Source organism: Pleurodeles waltl, chromosome 1_1 (genome assembly GCF_031143425.1).
Source record: "Pleurodeles waltl isolate 20211129_DDA chromosome 1_1, aPleWal1.hap1.20221129, whole genome shotgun sequence".
Taxonomy (NCBI): Eukaryota; Metazoa; Chordata; class Amphibia; order Caudata; family Salamandridae; genus Pleurodeles; species Pleurodeles waltl.
The window spans coordinates 339,959,094-339,981,523 of NC_090436.1; positions in this window are offsets into that span (position 1 = coordinate 339,959,094).

Consider the following 22,430-nt stretch of genomic DNA (forward strand, 5'->3'; position numbering starts at 1 on the left):
GGGATAAGGGGTGCCTTTGGGGTGCCACCTGTCTTGCCACTGGCTTGACAGGTTTCAGAGGACTTACAAAATTCCTTTGTGTCCTCAGACATTCTAGGCCAATGAAACAGGGGAACAAGCCTGTCCCAAGTTTTCATTTGTCCTAGATGCCCAGCTAGGGGAATGTCATGTGCCATGGTTAGGAGGAACTTTCTGTACTCCTGAGGAATCACTAATCTCCTGGCAGCTCCAGGTTTAGGATCCCTATGCTCAGTGTACAAGAGGTTGTCCTCCCAGTAAACTATGTGAGAGTCACTGACATCCCCATTAGCCTGTTTGACAGCTTGCTGTCTGAGACCCTCTAATGTGGGACAGGTTTGCTGTGCCACACTCAGCTCCTCTCTGGCAGGCCCCCCTTCACCCAAAAGCTCAGCAGTATCTGCTTCAAGCTCCTCTGGTGTAGGTTCTGCACAGGGAGGGAATTCTTCTTCCTCTGAAGTTGAATCCACTGTAGAGGGAGGGATAGTAGGAAGTGGTTTGCTTCTACTAGCCCTAGCTTTAGGGAGCACTTGGTCCATTGTTCCAGGATCCAAGCTTCCCTGTCCGTTTTGCTTTTTGGCCTGAGCCCTTGTCAAAGTAAAAATATGCCCTGGGATGCCCAGCATTGCTGCATGGGCCTCCAACTCCACATCTGACCAAGCTGATGTCGCCAAATCATTCCCTAATAGACAGTCTAAAGGTAAATCTGAAGCTACCACAACTTTCTTTGGACCAGTAACCCCCCCCCCAGTTGAGATTTACAACAGCCATGGGGTGGCTAAGTGTGTTGTTGTGAGCATCGATTACTTGGTACTGGTGACCAAGTAGGTGTTGTTCAGGGTGGACCAGTTTCTCTATGACCATAGTCACACTGGCTCCAGTGTCCCTGTAGGCCTGAACCTCAACACCATTTATTAGGGGTAGCTGCTTGTACTTATCCATATTAAGGGGACAAGCAACTAAGGTGGCTAAATCAATAGCCCCCTCAGAGACTAACACAGCCTCTGTGGCCTCCCTAACAAGGCCAACCCCAACTAAGTTACCAATAGTGAGCCCAGCTACTCCCTTGGATTGGCTATTAGTAGGTTTGCTCCCACCACCACTGCTATTAGTAGGGACACTAGGTGTAGCAGTAGGGGTTGTAGTGGTAGGAGGCTTGGTGCCTTTCTTTGGACAACTGGGATCTGTTGTCCAATGGCCTTTTATTTTACATAAATAGCACCATGGTTTCTTTTCCTTGTTCTGATTAAAAGAGGATTTGGGCCCACCACCCCCACCAGAGTGTTTTTTGTGGGCCTGATGAAGACTCATTTTTAGATTTGTCCCCACCCTTCTCAGAAGACTTACAATCCTTCTTTTTGTTGCCATCTTTGTCACCCCCTGTATGAACTTTTCTGTTCACCCTTGTTCTGACCCATTTGTCTGCCTTCTTTCCCAATTCTTGGGGAGAGGTCAGATCAGAGTCCACCAAGTACTGGTGCAACAAATCAGACACACAATTATTAAGAATATGCTCTCTCAGGATTAAGTTATACAAGCTGTCATAATCAGTAACTTTACTGCCATGTAACCACCCCTCCAAGGCCTTCACTGAATGGTCAATGAAATCAACCCAGTCTTGTGAAGACTCCTTTTTGGTCTCTCTGAACTTTATCCTGTATTGTTTAGTGGTTAAGCCATAACCATCCAGGAGTGCATTCTTAAGAACTTGGAAATTATTAGCATCATTTTCTTTCACAGTAAGGAGCCTATCCCTACCTTTTCCACTAAATGATAGCCATAGGATAGCAGCCCACTGCCTTTGAGGGACATCCTGTACAACACAGGCCCTCTCAAGTGCAGCAAACCACTTGTTAATGTCATCCCCCTCCTTATAAGGGGGAACTATCTTGTGCAGATTCCTGGAATCATGCTCTTTTGCAGGATGACTATGGGGAATACTGCTGCTGCCACCATGGGTTTCTAAACCCAGTTTCTGTCTCTCCTTCTCTACTTCTAAAGTCTGTCTATCCAAATCCATCTGTTGCTTCTTGAGCTTCAGTCTGGTTTGTTCCACTCTCAATCTATTGAGCTCCCTTTCTAACAATCTGTCATCAGGGTGGGTGGGAGGGACATGCCTTGAAACAGAAGTATGGTGAGAATGGACAGAAGGAGACCTGTCCCTTACAGAAGCCACCCTAGCAGCTTGGCTAACAGAAACATCACTACCAGTATGGTGAGAATAAATGCTTTTGCTATGATGTGAGACAACACTATTTATATGGTGTGGCTCATCATCATTACCAACTATGCTAGACTGTCTAGTAATGGGCAGGCTAGGAAGTTTCTTTCCTGAATCTTTTCCTGGGGGAGTCCCTGGATCAGATTGAGAACCATTAGCTACTTTTTCAACAGATGGGGCACTTCTAGCCTTATCCTGTTCTCTAAGCATGTTAAGTAACAGTTCCAAGGAAGGATTCTTCCCTACACTCAAACCTCTCTCTATGCAGAGACTCCTTGCTCCTTTCCAGCTAAGGTGATCATATGCAAGTTTGGACAGATCAACATTTTGGCCTGTGCCAGACATTTTTAGAGAGAGTTAAAGTGATAGTAAAAGATAAAAAGTTTGTCAGAGCTTTTAGAAAGACAGAGAAAAAAAACTTGTAAAACTTTTTAGAACTTTTTAGAAAGTTAGGAGTACTTTTCAGCACTTAGAAAAGAGTGAAAAGAGGAAATGCAAAACTTTTTGGCTATGTGTATATACACTGACCTTGTTTTGTATATTTTTCTCTTATGAAAAGTACAATGACAAGAGTGGTAAGTAGTCTCAAAGCACTTATCCCACCGCTGCACAACCAATGTAGGAGGCTAGACTGGCTTGTAGTGAGTACCAAGGGGTACTTGCACCTTGCACCAGGCCCAGTTATCCCTTATTAGTGTATAGGGTATCTAGCAGCTTAGGCTGATAGATAATGGTAGCTTAGCAGAGCAGCTTAGGCTGAACTAGGAGACGTGTGAAGCTACTACAGTACCACCTAGTGTCATATGCACAATATCATAAGAAAACACAATACACAGTTATACTAAAAATAAAGGTACTTTATTTTTATGACAATATGCCAAAGTATCTTAGAGTGTACCCTCAGTGAGAGGATAGGAAATATACACAAGATATATATACACAATAGCAAAAATATGCAGTATAGTCTTAGAAAACAGTGCAAACAATGTATAGTTACAATAGGATGCAATGGGGAAACATAGGGATAGGGGCAACACAAACCATATACTCCAAAAGTGGAATGCAAACCACAAATGGACCCCAAACCTATGTGACCTTGTAGAGGGTCGCTGGGACTATTAGAAAATAGTGAGAGTTAGAAAAATAACCCTCCCCAAGACCCTGAAAAGTGAGTAAAAAGTGCACTAAAGTTCCCCTAAGGACAAAGAAGTCGTGTTAGAGGAATAATGCAGGAAAGACACAAACCAACAATGCAACAACTGTGGATTTCCAATCTAGGGTACCTGTGGAACAAGGGGACCAAGTCCAAAAGTCACAAGCAAGTCGGAGATGGGCAAATGCCCAGGAAATGCCAGCTGCAGGCGCAAAGAAGCTTCTACTGGACAGAAGAAGCTGAGGTTTCTGCAGGAACAAAAAGGGCTAGAGACTTCCCCTTTGGTGGACGGATCCCTATCGCCGTGTAGAGTCGTGCAGAAGTGTTTTCCCACCGAAAGAACGCTAACAAGCCTTGCTATCTGCAAATCATGCAGTTAGCGTTTTTGGACGCTGCTGTGGCTCTGGAGGGACCAGGAGGTCGCAAATTGGACCAAGAGAGAGAGGGGACGTCGAGCAAGACAAGGAGCCCTCTCAGCAGCAGGTAGCTCCCAGAGAAGTGCCAGAAACAGGCACTACAAGGATGTGTGAAACGGTGCTCACCCGAAGTCGCACAAAGGAGTCCCATGTCGCCGGAGACCAACTTAGAAAGTTGTACAATGCAGGTTAGAGTGCTGTGGACCCAGGCTTGGATGTGCACAAAGGATTTCCGCCGGAAGTGCACAGGGGCCGGAGTAGCTGCAAAAGTCGCAGTTCCCAGCAATGCAGCCCAGCGAGGTGAGGCAAGGACTTACCTCCACCAAACTTGGACTGAAGAGTCACTGGACTGTGGGGGTCACTTGGACAGAGTCGCTGGATTCGAGGGACCTCGCTCGTCGTGCTGAGAGGAGACCCAAGGGACCGGTAATGCAGCTTTTTGGTGCCTGCGGTTGCAGGGGGAAGATTCCGTCGACCCACGGGAGATTTCTTCGGAGCTTCTGGTGCAGAGAGGAGGCAGACTACCCCCACAGCATGCACAAGCAGGAAAACAGTCGAGAAGGTGGCAGGATCAGCGTTACAGAGTTGCAGTAGTCGTCTTTGCTACTATGTTGCAGGTTTGCAGGCTTCCAGCGCGGTCAGCAGTCGATTCCTTGGCAGAAGGTGAAGAGAGAGATGCAGAGGAACTCGGATGAGCTCTTGCATTCGTTATCTAAAGTTTCCCCAGAGACAGAGACCCTAAATAGCCAGAAAAGAGGGTTTGGCTACTTAGGAGAGAGGATAGGCTACTAACACCTGAAGGAGCCTATCAGAAGGAGTCTCTGACGTCACCTGGTGGCACTGGCCACTCAGAGCAGTCCAGTGTGCCAGCAGCACCTCTGTTTCCAAGATGGCAGAGGTCTGGAGCACACTGGAGGAGCTCTGGACACCTCCCAGGGGAGGTGCAGGTCAGGGGAGTGGTCACTCCCCTTTCCTTTGTCCAGTTTCGCGCCAGAGCAGGGCTAAGGGGTCCCCTGAACCAGTGAAGACTGGCTTATGCAGAATTGGGCACATCTGTGCCCAACAAAGCATTTCCAGAGGCTCGGGGAGGCTACTCCTCCCCTGCCTTCACACCATTTTCCAAAGGGAGAGGGTGTAACACCCTCTCTCAGAGGAAGTCCTTTGTTCTGCCATCCTGGGCCAGGCCTGGCTGGACCCCAGGAGGGCAGATGCCTGTCTGAGGGGTTGGCAGCAGCAGCAGCTGCAGTGAAACCCCAGGAAGGGCAGTTTGGCAGTACCAGGGTCTGTGCTACAGACCACTGGGATCATGGGATTGTGCCAACTATGCCAGGATGGTATAGAGGGGGCGATTCCATGATCATAGACATGTTACATGGCCATATTCGGAGTTACCATTGTGAAGCTACATATAGGTAGTGACCTATATGCAGTGCATGCGTGTAATGGTGTCCCCGCACTCACAAAGTTCAGGGAATTGGCTCTGAACAATGTGGGGGCACCTTGGCTATTGCCAGGGTGCCCTCACACTAAGTAACTTTGCACCTAACCTTTACCAGGTAAAGGTTAGACATATAGGTGACTTATAAGTTACTTAAGTGCAGTGTAAAATGGCTGTGAAATAATGTGGACGTTATTTCACTCAGGCTGCAGTGGCAGGCCTGTGTAAGAATTGTCAGAGCTCCCTATGGGTAGCAAAAGAAATGCTGCAGCCCATAGGGATCTCCTGGAACCCCAATACCCTGGGTACCTCAGTACCATATACTAGGGAATTATAAGGGTGTTCCAGTAAACCAATGTAAATTGGTAAAAATGGTCACTAGCCTGTTAGTGACAATTTGGAAAGAAATGAGAGAGTATAACCACTGAGGTTCTGATTAGCAGAGCCTCAGTGAGACAGTTAGTCACTACACAGGTAACACATTCAGGCACACTTATGAGCACTGGGGCCCTGGGTTACCAGGGTCCCAGTGACACATACAACTAAAACAACATATATAAAGTGAAAAAATGTGGGTAACATGCCAGGCAAGATGGTACTTTCCTACACATATGTGCATGAGCACTATGCCCCTACAGTGTCTAAGCAAAACCTTAGACATTGTAAGTGCAGGGTAGCCATAAGAGTATATGGTCTGGGAGTCTGTCAAACACAAACTGGGAAGTTTGGTATCAAACGTCTCAGCACAATAATTGCACACTGATGTCAGTGTGCAATTTATTGTAAAATACACCCAGAGGGCATCTTAGAGATGCCCCCTGAAAACATACCCGACTTCCAGTGTGGGCTGAATAGTTTTTGCCAGCCTGCCACACACCAGACATGTTGCTGGCCACATGGGGAGAGTGCCTTTGTCACTCTGTGGCCAGGAACAAAGCCTGTACTGGGTGGAGGTGCTTCTCACCTCCCCCTGCAGGAACTGTAACACCTGGCGGTGAGCCTCAAAGGCTCACCCCCTTTGTTACAGCGCCGCAGGGCATCCCAGCTAGTGGAGATGCCCGCCCCTCTCGCCACTGCCCCTGCTTTTGGTGGCAAGGTGGGAGGAGTTAATGAGAAAAAGAAGGAGGAGTAACCCACCAGTCAGGACAACCCCTAAAGTGTCCTGAGATGAGGTGACTCTTACTTTTAGAAATCCTCCATCTTGTGGATGGAGGATTCCCCCAATAGGATTAGGGATGTGCCCCCCTCCCCACAGGGAGGAGGCACAAAGAGGGTGTAGCCACCCTCAAGGACAGTAGCCATTGGCTACTGCCCTCCCAGACCTAAACACATCCCTAAGTTCAGTATTTAGGGGCACCCCAGAACCTAGGAAACTAGATTCCTGCAACCTTAACAAGAAGAAGGACTGCTGACCTGAAGTCCTGCAGAGAAGACGGAGACGACAACTGCTTTGGCCACAGCCCTACCGGCCTGTCTCCCAACTTCGAAGAAAACTGCAACAGCGACGCATCCAACAGGGACCAGTGACCTCTGAAGCCTCAGAGGACTGCCCTGCACCCAAGGACCAAGAAACTCCAGTGAACAGCGGCTCTGTTCAACCTTCTGCAACTTTCTTGCATCAAAGAAACAACTTCAAGGGCTTCACGTTTCCCACCGGAAGCGTGAGACTTTCTACTCTGCACCAGACGCCCCCGGCTCGACCTGCGGAAAACCAACACTACAGGGAGGACTCCCCGGCGACTGCGAACCTGTGAGTAGTCAGAGTTGACCCCATGAGCCCCCACAGCAACGCCTGCAGAGGAAATCCAGAGGCTCCCCCTGACCGCGACTGCCTGTAACAAGGGACCCGACGCCTGGAACCAACACTGCACCACAGCCCCCAGGACCTGAAGGAACCGAACTCCAGTGCAGGAGCCACCCCCAGGTGATCCTCTGCCTAGCCCAGGTGGGGGCTACCCCGAGGAGCCCCCCCTTGCCTGCCTGCACAGTTGAAGAGACCCCCGGGTCTCCCCAATGCTTTCAATACAAAACCCGATGCCTATTTGCACTCTGCACCCGGCCGACCCCTGTGCCGCTGAGGGTGTACCTTCGGTGCCTGCTTGTGTCACCTCTGGTGTCCTACAAAACACCCATGGTCTGCCCTCCGAGGACGCAGGTACTTACCTGCTGGCAGACTGGAACCGGGGCACCCCTGTTCTCCATTGAAGCCTATGTGTTTTGGGCACCTCTTTGACCTCTGCACCTGACCGGCTCTGAGCTGCTGGTGTGGTAACTTTGGGGTTGCCTAAAACCCCCAACGGTGGGCTAACTTGGACCCAGTTTGAACCCTGTAAGTGTTTTACTTACCTGTGAACTTAACAATTACTTACCTCCCCAGGAACTGTTGATTTTTGCACTGTGGCCACTTTTAAAATAGCTTATTGCCATTTTTGTCAAAACTGTACATGCTATTGTGATTATTCAAAGTTCCTAAAATACCTGAGTGAAATACCTTTCATTTGAAGTATTACTTGTAAATCTTGAACCTGTGGTTCTTAAGATAAACTAAGAAAATATATTTTTTCTATAAAAATACCTATTGGCCTGGAGTAAGTCTTTGAGTGTTTATTCCTCATTTATTGCCTGTGTGTGTACAACAAATGCTTAACACTACCCTCTGATAAGCTTACTGCTCGACCACACTACCACAAAATAGAGCATTAGAATGATCTCTTTTTGCCACTATCTTACCTCTAAGGGGAACCCTTGGACTCTGTGCACACTATTTCTTACTTTGAAACAGTATATACAGAGCCAACTTCCTACAATTAATCTTCCAAGTTGTACTGCCAGTTGAGGCCATGTCATTTTCACTGTGTTCTTTTAAATTGTTCCCTTGTGTCTGTGGAGTGCCATATGTTGTTATTTGGTACTGTCATTTGTCCATAGGTCTATATTCCAAATGGGTCAGGATATCACACATGCCTAGCAGTGTCACAACCTCAGTGTCTTCCTGGCCACGTGGCGATGTCGTGCTTAATGTGTTTTGTGTCCTAGAGGGTTGCTGTGCTGTTTGTTTATAAGTAGGTTTCTGTACCTACCAACAAGTAGGCAATTTCCATATCGTCCATCCTGGAAGTGTTGATTGATGGTGCAGTGACGGAAGATGAATGAACCATGTACACTCCCAGGATACTTTGCCACAACGTTGGTGATCAAACCCCGGTGATCGACAATGGCCTGCACATTGATGGAGTGTGTGTACTTCCTGTTGCGGTATAGATACTCGGTTGCAGCAGGTGGCACAAGGCGTACATGTGTGCAGTCAATGACACCAAGCACGTGTGGGAAGCCATTAATTTGGTAAAACCCCTGTTTTGTCTCCTGCTGCTTCTGCTGTGTGTTGGGGAAGCTGATGTGGTGGGGTGTGAGGGAGATGATGGCATACAATACCTTTGGTAGGAAGGCAGAGAATGAGGGCTGTGAGATCCCGGCAACCAGAGCACCAGTGGTTTGGAAGGAGCCACTTGCCAACATGTGGAGTACAGCTAGCAGCTTGGTTTCTGGTGGAATAGTGCAGGGTGTCTGCAAGCCGGGTGCCAACTGTGGCTCAATATTGCACAGCAGCTGCTGAGTTGCTTGCCAGTTGAGTCTGTACCTCTGGATGATGTCTTGTTGGCGGAGTCCCAGAAGGGTTGTCCTGGTGTGGAATATCCTCTCCTGCCTTCTGCGTTGCCTTTGGGGTCCCTGCTGCTGTTGTTGGTCCTGTGCTCTGCGTCCGCGTGCATGCTGGATGAAAAGCACCTTCATGTTTTCCTTTTGGAGCTCTGCTGTTGCTTCTGTGTGTTTTCATTAAGTACAGGTGTTTTTGCCCCATTTTAACGCATGGACTGACCCAGGAGTTTTTTTTTTACACAAATCGCCCTGTGCGTCATTATCTGACTTCGCCTTCCGGCCGTGCAGGATTTTTGCGCAATTGGATAAATAAGGCGCACAGGTGTTTAAGTCATTTTTTGGATGGGAACGCCTACCTCGCAGCCAGAAAATGACGCACACAGCGGAATTTTGGCGTTTGTGGGCGTCAAAGTTTAAATATGGTGCACGGTTTGCACGAATGTGCGTCAACATTTTTGATACACATTCGGCGCAAACAGAGTATAAATATGCCCCTAAGGGTGTCCAAGATACCCCATCCAAAGACCCTAGAAAGTAGGAGTAAAGTACTACTATTTCCCCACAAACACACTAAAGTCATGATAGAGGATTTTGCAAAGACCAAAACAGACTGCAAAGCACTGAAGACGGATTCCTGGACCTGAGGACCTGCAAAGGAAGGGGAACAAGTCCAAAAGTCACGAAATTGTCCAGTGGGGGCAGGAGTCCACTAAACCCTGGATGAAGGTGCAAAATGTCTGCCTCTGGATGGAAGAAGCTGAAGATTCTGCAACAACGAAAGGTGGTAGGAACTTCTCCTTCATGCAGTAGATGTCCCACGAAGTACTGAAGGATGCAGAGTTGTTTCCTTGGCAAAATACTGCAAACAAACCTTGCTAGCTGCAAGAGTCACAGTTGAAGAAAAAGGGTGCTGCCCGTCCCAGGAAGGACCAGGATGTTCCCACTTGGGAGAGCAGACAGAGGGGGCCTTCAGTAATGTTGAGAGCCCAAGCACAAGAAGGTAGCACCCACAGAAGTCCTTGTGCATAGGTTCAAGAAGTCTGAACACGGCAGTCATCTCAACACTGCAAAAGAGGGTCTCATGAAGCCGGAGATCAACTCAGGGAGCTGAACATTGCAGGACCGGGTGCTGGGGACCTAGGCTTGTATTTGCTTGAAGGATTTTGTCAAAATGTGCACAGAAGCCCTTGGAGCTGCTGTTCACGCAGTGCATCAAATTACTGTATGGAGAGGGGAGGCAAGGACTTGCCTCCTCCAAATTTGGACAGTTGGACCACTGGACAGTCTGGGTCACTTGTGTCTACCATATGTGAACCAGGGGCCACACTCATCAGGATGAGAGGGGTCTCAGAGTACCGGTGACGCTGATGTTTGGTGCCTGCTGAAGCAGAGGGAAGATTCCGTCGACTCACAGGAGATTTCTTCATGGCTTCCAGTGCAGGATGAATGCTGGCAGCTCCCAAAGCATGCACCACCAGGAAACAGTTAAGAAGGCTGGCAGGATTAGGCACTACAATGTAGCTGGTGGTCCTCTTGCTACTTTGTTGCAGTTTTGAAGGTATCCTGGAGCAGTCAGCGGTCAATCCTTGGCAGAAGGGGAAGAGAGAGGTGCAGAGGAACTCTGGTGAATTCTTGCAAGTCGTTATCTGAGGAAAAGCCCACAGGAGAAACCCTTAAAAAGCCCTCAGAGGAGGATTGGCCACCTAGTCAGGTAAGCACCTATCAGGAGGGGTCTCTGATGTCACCTGTTGACACTGGCCAATCAGAGGCCTCCAGAGTGCCCTCACAGCTCTGGATCCAAGATGACAGAGGTCTGGGACACACTGGAGGACTCTTGGCACCACCCCTGGGGAGGTGATGGACAGAGGAGTAGTCACTCCCCTTTCCTTTGTCCAGTTTCATGCCAGAGCAGGGGCTGGGGGTTCCCTGAACCGGTGTAGACTGGTTTATGCAAGGAGGGCACCATCTGTATTTCCAGAGGCTGGGGAGGCTACCCTCCCCAGCCTTTAACACCTATTTCCAAACGGAGAGGGTGTAACAACCTCTCTCAGAGGAAATTCTTTGTTCTGCCTTTCTGGGACTGGGCTGCCCAGACCCCAGGAGGTCAGAACCCCTGTCTGTGGGGTTGCAGCAGCGGTAGCTGCAGAGAAAACCCCAGATAGCTGGTTTGGCAGTACCCGGGGTCCATAGTGGAGCTCCAGGGATGCATGGAATTGGCACCCCAATACCAGATTTGGCATGGGGGGACAATTCCATGATCTTAGACATGTTACATGGCCATATTCAGAAGTTACCATTGTGAAGCTACATATAGGTATTGACCTATACGTAGTGCACGCTTATAATGGTGTCCCCGCACTCTCAAAGTCCGGGGAAATTGCCCTGAACTATGTAGGGGCACCTTTGCTAGTGCAAGAGTGCCCTCACACTTAATAACTTTGCACCTAACCTTCAGCAAGTGACGGTTAGACATATATGTGACTTATAAGTTACTTAAGTGCAGTGAAAATAGCTGTGAAATAACGTGTGCGTTATTTCACCCACGCTGCAATGGCAGTCCTGTGTAAAGGTTTGTCTGAGCTCCCTATGGGTGGCAAAGGAAAGGCTGCAGCCCATAGGGATCACCTGGAACCCCAATACTCTGGGTACCGAGGTACCATATACTAGGGAATTATAAGGGTGTTCCAGTGTGCCAATTGAAATTGGTAAAAGTGGTCACTAGCCTATAGTGACAAATATAAAGGCATAGAGAACATAAGCACTGGGGTTCTGATTAGTAGAGCCTCAGTGACACAGTTAGTCACTACACAGGTATACACATTTAGGCCACAAACTGTGAGCACTGGGGTCCTGGCTAGCAGGATCCCAGTGAGACAGGCAACAACAAACTAACATAGATGTAAAAATGGGGGTAACATACCAGGCAAGATGGTACTTTCCTACAATGAGGGCCTATGTTTCATCTAAATCAATGTGGATTATTTTCCTACTTGATATGAGTCTGGATTACTTCAAAATAAAAGATGTATTTATTTGCAGGCGCACCACCAAAAGTCATGCTAAGCATGTGTTAGAAAAAGGGGTTCACATATGGTGTTTTTTCAAACAAGTTATAACTAGTTATTATTTAATTGGGCTGTTCAATCAGGTTAAGGGAATTTGATTTTCTCTAATTGTCATCAACTTAATACACAGTGGTGAATGTGCAAGTTGTATGTAAAGTATTAACCTATGATTCTCTAAACTAACTATGCAATTCTCCAACAAGATGAACATTCATTTCACACAGTCAATAAAGGGTAGAAAAATAAAAAACACAGGGAGAGAATAGAGACTCCCCTGATTCTCAACTGACAATCAACAAGCAAACCAAAATAAAGTAGCATGTATGAAAAGAGACAAGTTAAGTATGGATGTAAATTGTAGATAATAGTATATAGATGTGATGTAACAACAAAAATCAGAAACCAATAATTATGGAACATGAAAAAAATATCTTTTCTTTCAACAGTAGCACATATTTGTGGCAAGATTTCTGAACTTTGGGCACAGGTGTGGGTACCTCTTTGTGCTTTGCTTTAGTTGGTTTGAAGACTTCTTTTTGAATTTATCCCTATTTCCAGATGAAAACAAATCTACTTTGCTTCTTCTGTCACCTTCATCATGTGGAACATATTCTAGAAGCATTTTAAGTTTAAGATTAATCACGTGGGTCAAAAGAATTGAATTATCTTGGTTTTCATTAACATCGAAGGCTTTTTATCGAACTATAAATATTTGGGAAGGTAAGTGGAGAATGCAGGCTAAGAGGGACCCCATGGAGACCCCAATCACCCAAGTACCAGCCAGGAGGGTCCAGCAAAGACCCAGGAGAAGAAGAAGAGGAAGCGGAAGTGTCAATTAGTGAGGAGGAACATGACATCCTGGTCAGAGAAGTGACGGAGCATCAGCACCAGCTCTTTGTCACCTCCAAATTGCCAGTAGGTAGGAGAGATGCCATATGGCAGGTAATAGTAGAAAAAGTCAACAGCGAGGCAGAGGTGAGGAGAAATGTCACTGATTGCAAGAAGTGCTGGCACCATTGCAAGCACAGGACTAAGAAGAAACTGGCCAAGAACCGAAAGGCAGCACTGCAGACTGGAGGTGGAAGTTCCACACCACAGGAGGACCTGGATGAGCTGGAGGAGATGGTGGCAGCGGTCATTCCTGAGGAGCTGGTCACTGGAATCACAGGATAGCGCAGACTACCAAGAACTACCACAAATGCAGGGTAAGTTGCACGCGGGCTATCTGGAATCTCACAAATGGCAAAAGGGGGAGGCACATAGGACACACTCAGTGCATGCTAAAGGGTTGCATTGGGACATATAGGCCTTGAACCCATAGCCACCCAAGCCACACTTGTACTGATGCTCTGGTTCCACAGTGCACTCCGGCATGTACACAACATGGCCACTATGGACATAAGCCACTCACTATAGCTTTCAATCACCATGTAAATATGCAGCACATTGCCTGGAAGAGACGTGCAATTAGTGAAGCAGTGGCTGTGCCACAACAACACCCATTGCATATTGCCATTGCCCCTGATCCTACACAACATGTACATCAGAGACAGAGACTGAAGTCAATACCAACCCAGGGGTGGTGTCAGGATGGCGTAACAAGGCAAAATGCTTTCTTTCCTCCTTGAGTCATTGGCCTTTTTTTGTGTGCTGCATCCTGCAGCACACATTGAAATGTCACCTTGCCAAAATAGCTTGTACATGTGCAGGAAGGGACACCTCCCTGCACATAAACAATCTATCCCCTCAACACAGGCAACCCTTGAACATGCTGCAACAATGCCTGCCCTGATGCAGGGAGAACAAATCTGCACAGGCGCAGGGGGAATCGCAGGGTTGAACCATATTCCAGTAAATATGGCACATCCCGGTGTTTCAAAGTTGGTGCTGCACCGTGCAACAGATATTGCTGCTGCACTGAGCTGTGCCACTTGAGAAAAAATCAGGCCTTAAGTGTGTAACCTGTGGAACGCAAAACGCACAGGGTGAACAAGCATCAACTCTCACATAACTCTATGCGCCATTTGGGAATGGACACAAAAGTCTAACACATGGGGCATGTCTGTGAACATAATTTGTGCAGCTATACGAGCAGCTGCAATCTCTCCATCTGACAAGATTGAGTGTGTTGTGTGAATGGTAAGTGTACTGCTTGATGGTACATTCAACATGCATAAGAACTGGCACAAGTGGCATCAAAGTTGCACTACTAGCTCAATGTCACTAGCCCGTGATGCAACTGTATCATCATGCAAATAGTTGTCCATGTGGATCCAAGCTGCACATTCCCCTTGTGCCACATCAACAAAATCTCAAAATGCATGCATTGATCCACATTCTACATCCTTACACCAACATATGCCTGTTGCAGAAATGTTATGTGCAAGGAAATGTCCCAAATTTAGGGAGGGACAAACTAATGGGCAGACAATCCATACTGGTTGCACTGTCCCTTCCAATTAGCACATGTGTGGGGCCTGCTACAGGCAGATGAGAATGTAACACAAGCATTGTATGTAATAGACCTACCTGTGCTATGCTGCACTAGTGCCATCATTCATGGTGCCAATGCATTATAGCACCAAAAGAGTGACTGCACACATTACACAACTGTGACAATGTCCAACATGGTGAAGAGGAAGGCAAATTACATGCCACCATGGGGTCAGTGGCAGGGACAAGGGACCAAGGAAGTGGGTGGTGTGGGATCAAAACACAAAAGGCCAAATGTAATAGAAAATGATGGTGCGCATCGCTGCCAAATTGTGCACTGTCATTTTCAAAATGAAGGGATGCACCATATTTACTAGAATAAGGTCCACCCCTGTGTTTCCCCCTGCGACGGCGCAAATTAGCTGTCATGCCCAATGCAGCAACACTTGCACCATAGTGCAAAGATGGCTGAGTTAAGGGGGAGATTGCTTTGTGCAGGAAGGAACACCTTACTGCACAAAAACATTCTTAAATGGCGATTTGCTCTTTCTAAATGCAGCACACAATGAAAAAGCAAAAAACGAGGAGACAAGAAAGCATTTCTCTTTGTTGCGCCATGCTAACGCCACTCCTGGTGTGGCATTAGATTTTGGTGCTGCCTAAGGTTTATGAAAACTCGTAGATCTGAGGGACCGTCAAAATGCAATGAGTGTTGCTGTGCACGCCCACAGCAATACCCAATGCACTCCCTTTCCACACAAAGTGCTGCGTGTGAAGGGGCCATAGTTACAAGGTGATGTTAAGCCACAAAAAGTGGTTTAACGCCACCGTGTAAATACAGCCCAGGACATTGCACCACTGGAGCATCACAAGAGACGCTCCGGTGGCAGTAGGGGCGCTTAAATATGCCCCAAAATACTGTGTGAGCTTGCCCCGTGTGTGATGCACAATGCTACACATAATGTACAACTACAACCTGGGGTCTGTAACATGTCACTGAGCCTCCAGTAGCAACTAAGTGATGTGCCATGTCAACAGCCACCACAATCAAAGACTGACAAATCACTATGTCATTGCAGAGGATGATGCCTTACCTCCTGTTGACCTGCCTATCCTGGATTTTAAAGATGACATGGATGACCAGCTGCCGACCACAAGTGAAGAGACTCTCCAGGATGTCCTAGGTTCCCTCCAGACACCACCTCGATTTGTAGAGAGGACACACGGCATTGTGGGGTCTCCACATGAACCACCCAGCTACCAACACACAACACCAGCCAGTCCTGACACAGCTTGGACTCCAAGGACCCATAAATCACCTTTCAGAGGGCAGTGGTAAGAGTCCAGTGGGAGTTGGCCAAGTAAGTGCGGTTGGGTCTCAAGGCCATGGCAGGCAGCCTAGAGAGAGTGCAGAGGTGCCTCAGTCCAATAAAGGCCAACTCAGCTGTCATCAGAGGCACCCATTCTGCGCTACATGGACTCCAACAGTCCCTGGCTGACATAGCTCCTGTCATGAGGCAGAGGCTTCAACTATTGCCCTCCCAAAGTGGTAGCAGCATGATAGACAACAGGCTCGGTGCTATACAGACTACCCTGGAGTCCACACATCAGAAAGTGGCTTCCCTCAGGGAAAATATGACTGCCTACCACCATGGTGGTCCTACGATGTTGAGAAATCAGCAGTTCCTCCTCGCTGCAGTGATGCCTTATGTGTTCCCACAAATGGCAGCTGCTGGGACCTTTGACTCCACATCTCTTACCCCTAATGTGTGTGTGCCCCCCTCAACCTCAACAACAGCACCGCCCATGGCACAGGAGGCACCACGTACATCAGAGGATGAAGATGTGGAAGGAACAACATTCACAAGGAAAACCACCCAGGTAGCACCAGACTGTGCCACATGGACAGTATCTCCTTAGTTCTGTGCTTAAGATCATGCCAGTGTTGTGACAGCAGGCAATGCTCCCTCTTCACTCAACCACTGTTGACTTGTCTGCTATGTACTGGCATTGTCTCAAATCTTGCTTATTGGCAATTTGGACACCTCCTCACTAATGCATACTTCTCCTAACCATGCATCATGAAACGTCCCTCACCCCTGGACTCTGATTGTACAACAAATGGCTCAGGATCTCTCATGGGGTCCGTGAACTGTATATTATTTAGCATTGGAAAATACACTTGCACCTGTAAACAAATCACCTTTGTTAGAAACAGGGTCTCTGGTTGCAGTCAGTTTGCACTCTGTCAGGGCAAAGTAGATACTCACTTAAGATAACCCATGCCTTCCCCCTTGGTAGCTTGGCTCACACATTCAGGCTTATCTCAAAGACAATGTGTAGAGTATTTGCACCAACATGAATTTTCAAAATAAAAGAATCTTATACAATAGAAAACAATGGAAACGTTGTTACACAAAGTACCTGGCTTGCGTCAAAAATAAAGCCGCACGGGCGAGTGTGCGTCAGAAAAGTCAGTGATGTGTCGATTCCTTACTCACAAGTGAGGCCGTGCATCATTCCTTCTGTGGTTGGGAGGTGATGCGTCATTGTTCTCTCCCGCAAGAGAGCAATCCGTCGATTTCTGGGTGGGTCACCTCAAATCCACGCAGGTTCATGATGACTTTGACGCCCATTGACGATGCAAGAGAAATCCGGCCGCACAATGATGGGAAACCGAGTTAATGGGGTTTGCGTCATTTTCAGCAGCTGCAAGCGGGTGTTGTGTCGTTTCTCCAGCCACAATTCAGGTGATGCATTGATTTCTCAGCCGCAATACACATGGTGCATTGATTTCAGCCGCAAGGTGGGTGGCGCGTCATTTTTATAGCTGCGTTGCTTATGGTGCATCAAAATTTCACCTGTACGGCTTCCTGTGTGGATTTCACTCCTTGTTCTACCAGCCTCACCTTTCAAGGGTCCAGGGACTGGATAGGGCACTCTGAGACCTAACAGCCTTAGGGTGGTCACCATAACTTTTTGCCTGCCTCCCTCCACTTTTTGGATATTATTTTTGCTAGTTTTAGGACTCTGAGCACTTTACCACTGCTAATCAGTGCTAAAGTGCATATGCTCTCTCCCTTTAAACATGACGACATTGGATCATGCCATATTGGATTATTTAATTTACTTATAAATCCCTAGTAAAGTGCACTATATGTGCCTAGGGCCTGTAGATTAAATGCTACTAGTGGGCCACCCACTTAAGTAGCCCCTTAACTATGTCTCAGGCCTGCCATTGCAAGGCCTGTGTGTGCAGTTTCACTGCCAATTCGACTTGGCATTTAAAAGTACTTCCCAAGCCTAAAACTCCCCTTTTTCTACAAATAAGTCAGCCCTAAGGTAAGCCCTAGGTAACCCATAGGGCAGGGTGCTGTGTAGACAAAAGGCAAGACATGTACCTGTGTAGTTTACATGTCCTGATAGTGTAAAACTCCTAAATTCGTTTCTGCACTGCTGTGAGTCCTGCTTCTTTCATAGGCTTCCATTAGGGCTACCCTCATATACTGTTTGAATGGTAGCTGCAGATCCGAAAGGAGTAGGAAGGTCATATTTAGTATTACCTGAATGGTAATACAAAATCCTGCTGACTGGTGAAGTTGGATTTAATATTACTATTTTAGAAATGCCACATTTAGAAAGTGAGCATTTCTCTGCACTTAAATCCTTCTGTGCCTTACAATCCATGTCTGGCTAGGTTCAGTTGACAGCTAACTTGTGCATTCACTCAGACAAACCACAAACACAGGATGCTTAGCCTCACTTGCATACATCTGCATTTGAATGTGTCTTCCTGGGCTTGGCGGGAGGAAGGCCTGACACTTACAGTAGCCTGCCCTCACACAAAGGACTGCCACACCCCCTACTGAGACCCTGGGAGACAAGATTGAACTGAAAGGGGACCTTGTGTACTTCTAAGCCACTCTTTGAAGTCTCCCCCACTTCAAAGGCACATTTGGGCATTTAAATAGGGCCTCTGCCTCTACCAACTCAGACACTTCCTGGAGAAGAGAATCAGAACCAGAAACTGCAACCTGACAAGAAGAACTGCCTGGCTGCCCAAAGCACTCACCTGACTGCTTTCTGTGAAGGACTGCTGCCTTGCTGTTGCCCTGCTGCATCGCTGCTCTCTGGCTGTGCTGAGAAGTGCTCTCCAAGGACTTGGATAGAGCTTGCCTCCTGTTTCCTTAAGTCTCAGGAAAAAAAAGACTTCATCTCTGCAAGAAGAACACCGCACGCTGAACCGGAATGACGCAGCACGACTTCTCAAGGAGAAGATCGAAGCAGCGCCAGTGTAGCGACCGGAAATTTGACACGCGGCCCACTGGATCTACACACAGCCGAGCCGGAACAACGCAGCCCGACTTCCTGAGAAGAATCGACACAGCGCCTGCTGTGCAGTAGAATTCTCCATGCAATGCCCACTGGATCGACGCATACCCTGTGACTTCGTCCTGCAAGCGCCGGATTTCAACGCATCATCCCTGGGGCGTCCAAAAATCCTGCAACCCGAAGAGGATCCAACACCGAGCACTGGAAACCGACACAAAGCGTTTCCTGCTTGACAAATAAATGACGCATCACCATGTGCGGCCCGAGAAATCGACACACACCTCCCTGTTTTCCACGCATCTCCTCCTCTGTGGTTCCTTGCAGAGATTATGAACGCAAACCAGGTACTTTGTGCTTGCAAGAGACATGTATTGCTTTTAAGAGACTAAAGACTTTTAAAACATTTTTACAGTGATATTCCAAAATATACTTATTACATTTTAATCGATTTGACCTGCATCTTATCAGATACATATTATATATTTTTCTAAACACTGTGTGGTGTATTTTTGTGGTGTTCTACTGTGTTATTGCATGATTTATTGCACAAATACTTTACACATTGCCTTCTAAGTTAAGCCTGAGTGCTCAGTGCCAAGCTACCAGAGGGTGGGCACAGGATGATTTGGAATGTGTGTGACTTACCCTGACCAGAGTGAGGGTCCTTTCTTGGACAGGGGGTAACCTGACTGCCAACCAAAGACCGCATTTCTAACAGGCACCACTTGGCAGGGCAGGAGTCTCAGCAGAGAGTCCAGGTGCTGGCAGAGGAACTCTTTTAATGGCCCTGAGACTTCAAAACAGGAGGCAAGCTCAGTTAAAGCCCTTGGAGACTCTTCCCAAGGAGGAATATACCACAAAGTCCAGCGTTTGTCATCTTTCAGGCAGAAGAAGCAACTGCAGGCCAACCTAGCAAGGCACAGTCACAGGCAAAAGAGCAGTACTCCTCCTTCAGATTTTCAGCTCTTCTCATTGGAAGAGGTTCCTTTTGGTTCCACAAGTAATATGAAAATCTGGGGGTTTGGGTCCACTACTAATACCCCTTTCTGCCTTTGAAGTAGGCAACTTCAAAGGAAAGTGTCTGTTGTTCACAAGATCCTGCCTTGCCCATGCATGCCTCCAGACTCACACCAGGGGGTTGGAAACTCCATTGTGTGAGGTCAGACACAGCCCATTCAGGTGTAAGTGACCACTCCTCTCTCCACTCTCTGCCAGACGGCCCATCAGGATATGCAGGCCACACCCCAGCTCCCTTTGTGTCACTGTCTAGCGGGGATTCACAAACAGCCCAACTGTCACTCTGGTCCAGACAGGGAATACTCAAGCAGGCAGAGTCACAGAATGGTTTAAGCAAAAAACTTTCTAAAAGGGGTATTTTCAAACTAACAATCTAAAAACCAACTTTACCAAAATAGGTATTTTTAAATTGTGAGTTCAGAGACCCCAAAATCCACATCTCTATCTGCTCCCAAAGGGAAGGGGCACTTAAAATATATTTAAAGTTAGCCCCCATGTTAAACTAGGAGAGAGCTACACCTTGCAACATTGAAAACCTAATTTGGCAGTATTTCACTGTTAGGAGATGTAAAACACACAAGTACATGTTCCACCTTTGATATACACTGCACCCTGCCCATGGGGCTACCTAGGGTATAGCTTAGGGGTGCCTTACATGTATAAAAAGGGAAGGTTTAGGCCTAGCAAGCAAGTTCACTTGCCAGGTCAAATTGGCAGGTTGAAACTGCACACACAGACACTGCAGTGGTACGGCTAAGCCATTTTTACATGGCTGCTCCTGTAGGTGGCACAATCATTGCTGCAGGCCCACTACTAGCATTTGATTTGTAGACCCTGGGCACCTCTAGTGTACTTTACTAGGGACTTACTAGTAAATCATATATGCCAATCATAGAAAAGCCAATTACATATACAATTGTCACAGGTATCACTTTCACTTTCACTTTAGCACTGGTCGGCAGTGGTAAAGTGTCCAGAATACCAAAAACAGCAAAAACAAAGACCAGCACACAGTCAAAACATGGGAAGCAGAGGCAAGAAAAGACAGGGGAAACCACGCCAAGGATGCCAGGTCTAACAACCTTGTTCACATGTAACATTTCTCTATTTACTGTGATCCATCAATTCAGCCAAATGTATACATTGTGTGAATCTATGTCTATGAAAGCAGAACATAATTGTCAGACACTAAGCCACACACTAGGATCCTAACATGAAAAAGGTGAATGATGGGTTTGTGGGCTACAATCAACTTACAGAGTCTTAAGTACATGTATTGAACAGATATCCATGGAAGTTAACATATGGCATGTATGGGTCAGAACCAAGTGTATGGTAATTTACCCAGATGAGAGCACCAGTGCAACCAATATGTGTGGTTCAGAAGTGGCAAATCTAATCAGTGACGGGCAGCTGTCAGTGTTGCAGGATACAGACCCAAATTTGGCTAACGTCATATGTGCCACACTTTCCAACAATAATACTGTTAGACCCCACCAGTGATAGTTGAAGTTTCATACTTACCTGTCCAAGATACTGTATACATACACAATGTGAATGGCTGGAACTGTGGATGACAAATGTTTTGACTAGCTGTTGTCATTTAGCAACATCCAATCTGATTGCTCCATTGTCATAGGGGATGCACATGGTAATCCATGGAAATAAAGACAGAAATCATACCCTAAGCCATTCCTTCTACTTGGCCAGTACACACGAGAACACCCGGACACTTAGACACCCAATCAACATGGGGAAATAATTTTCTAATACTAACAGGATTTAATCAAACATATTAAAAGCATCATATCAAAACCTATCCTACATACTACCCTACAGTAAACTAACCTAAACTAACTTAACTTAACTTACACCTGCACCGATCTATCTGATTCTAAACTAATCTTGCACATGTAATGCTACACTCCAAGCATTGTCCCCCCACCCCTTTAAGAGACAAGATACAAGTAGGACAAAATAAACTAAGGCTATTTATGTACTACCTTAACCTATGTCCTGAACAAATATATATATATATATATATATATACATATATAAATATATATATATATATATATATATATATATATATATATATATATATATATTTTTTTTTTTTTTTTTTTTTTAATGATTTGTTCAGATTTTATAAATTGGTGTGTATTGTTTTTACATATAAACCCCAACATAACCCCCAACCCAACCCTCCTGATAGTAAAACAAAATGTGCTAAAACCCACCCCCCCAATTATACTTACTCTAACCTATGTCTACCCTACACTATTTTACTGATCTAACACTACCCATCTAAAACTCACTATAAATATTTAATATCAGTAAAAGGGAGAGGAAAGGAACTGGGAGGATGTGGCACAAACAGTTCACAGCTTTTTCAATTTTTTCTTGCAGTACTTGAGCAACTCATGATTTTTTTCATTGTCTTTCCCCATTGTGTTTTAATCTGTCCATCACGGTGGCCATGTCCCGTCTCATGTCTGATTCGAAGCTAGATGTTGTGGCTGGAGCAGGTGGCTGTAGGGGTGCCTGGCTAGAGACAGGCGTAGCAGATGTGGAGGGGGTTGGACCCACTGAGGCCCCCCAGGACCTAGATCTCTTTCTTGATGTGGCCTGCTTTCTTGTTGAATGTTGCAGAGGTCCCCCATGTGTGACAAACCCCAGTGGT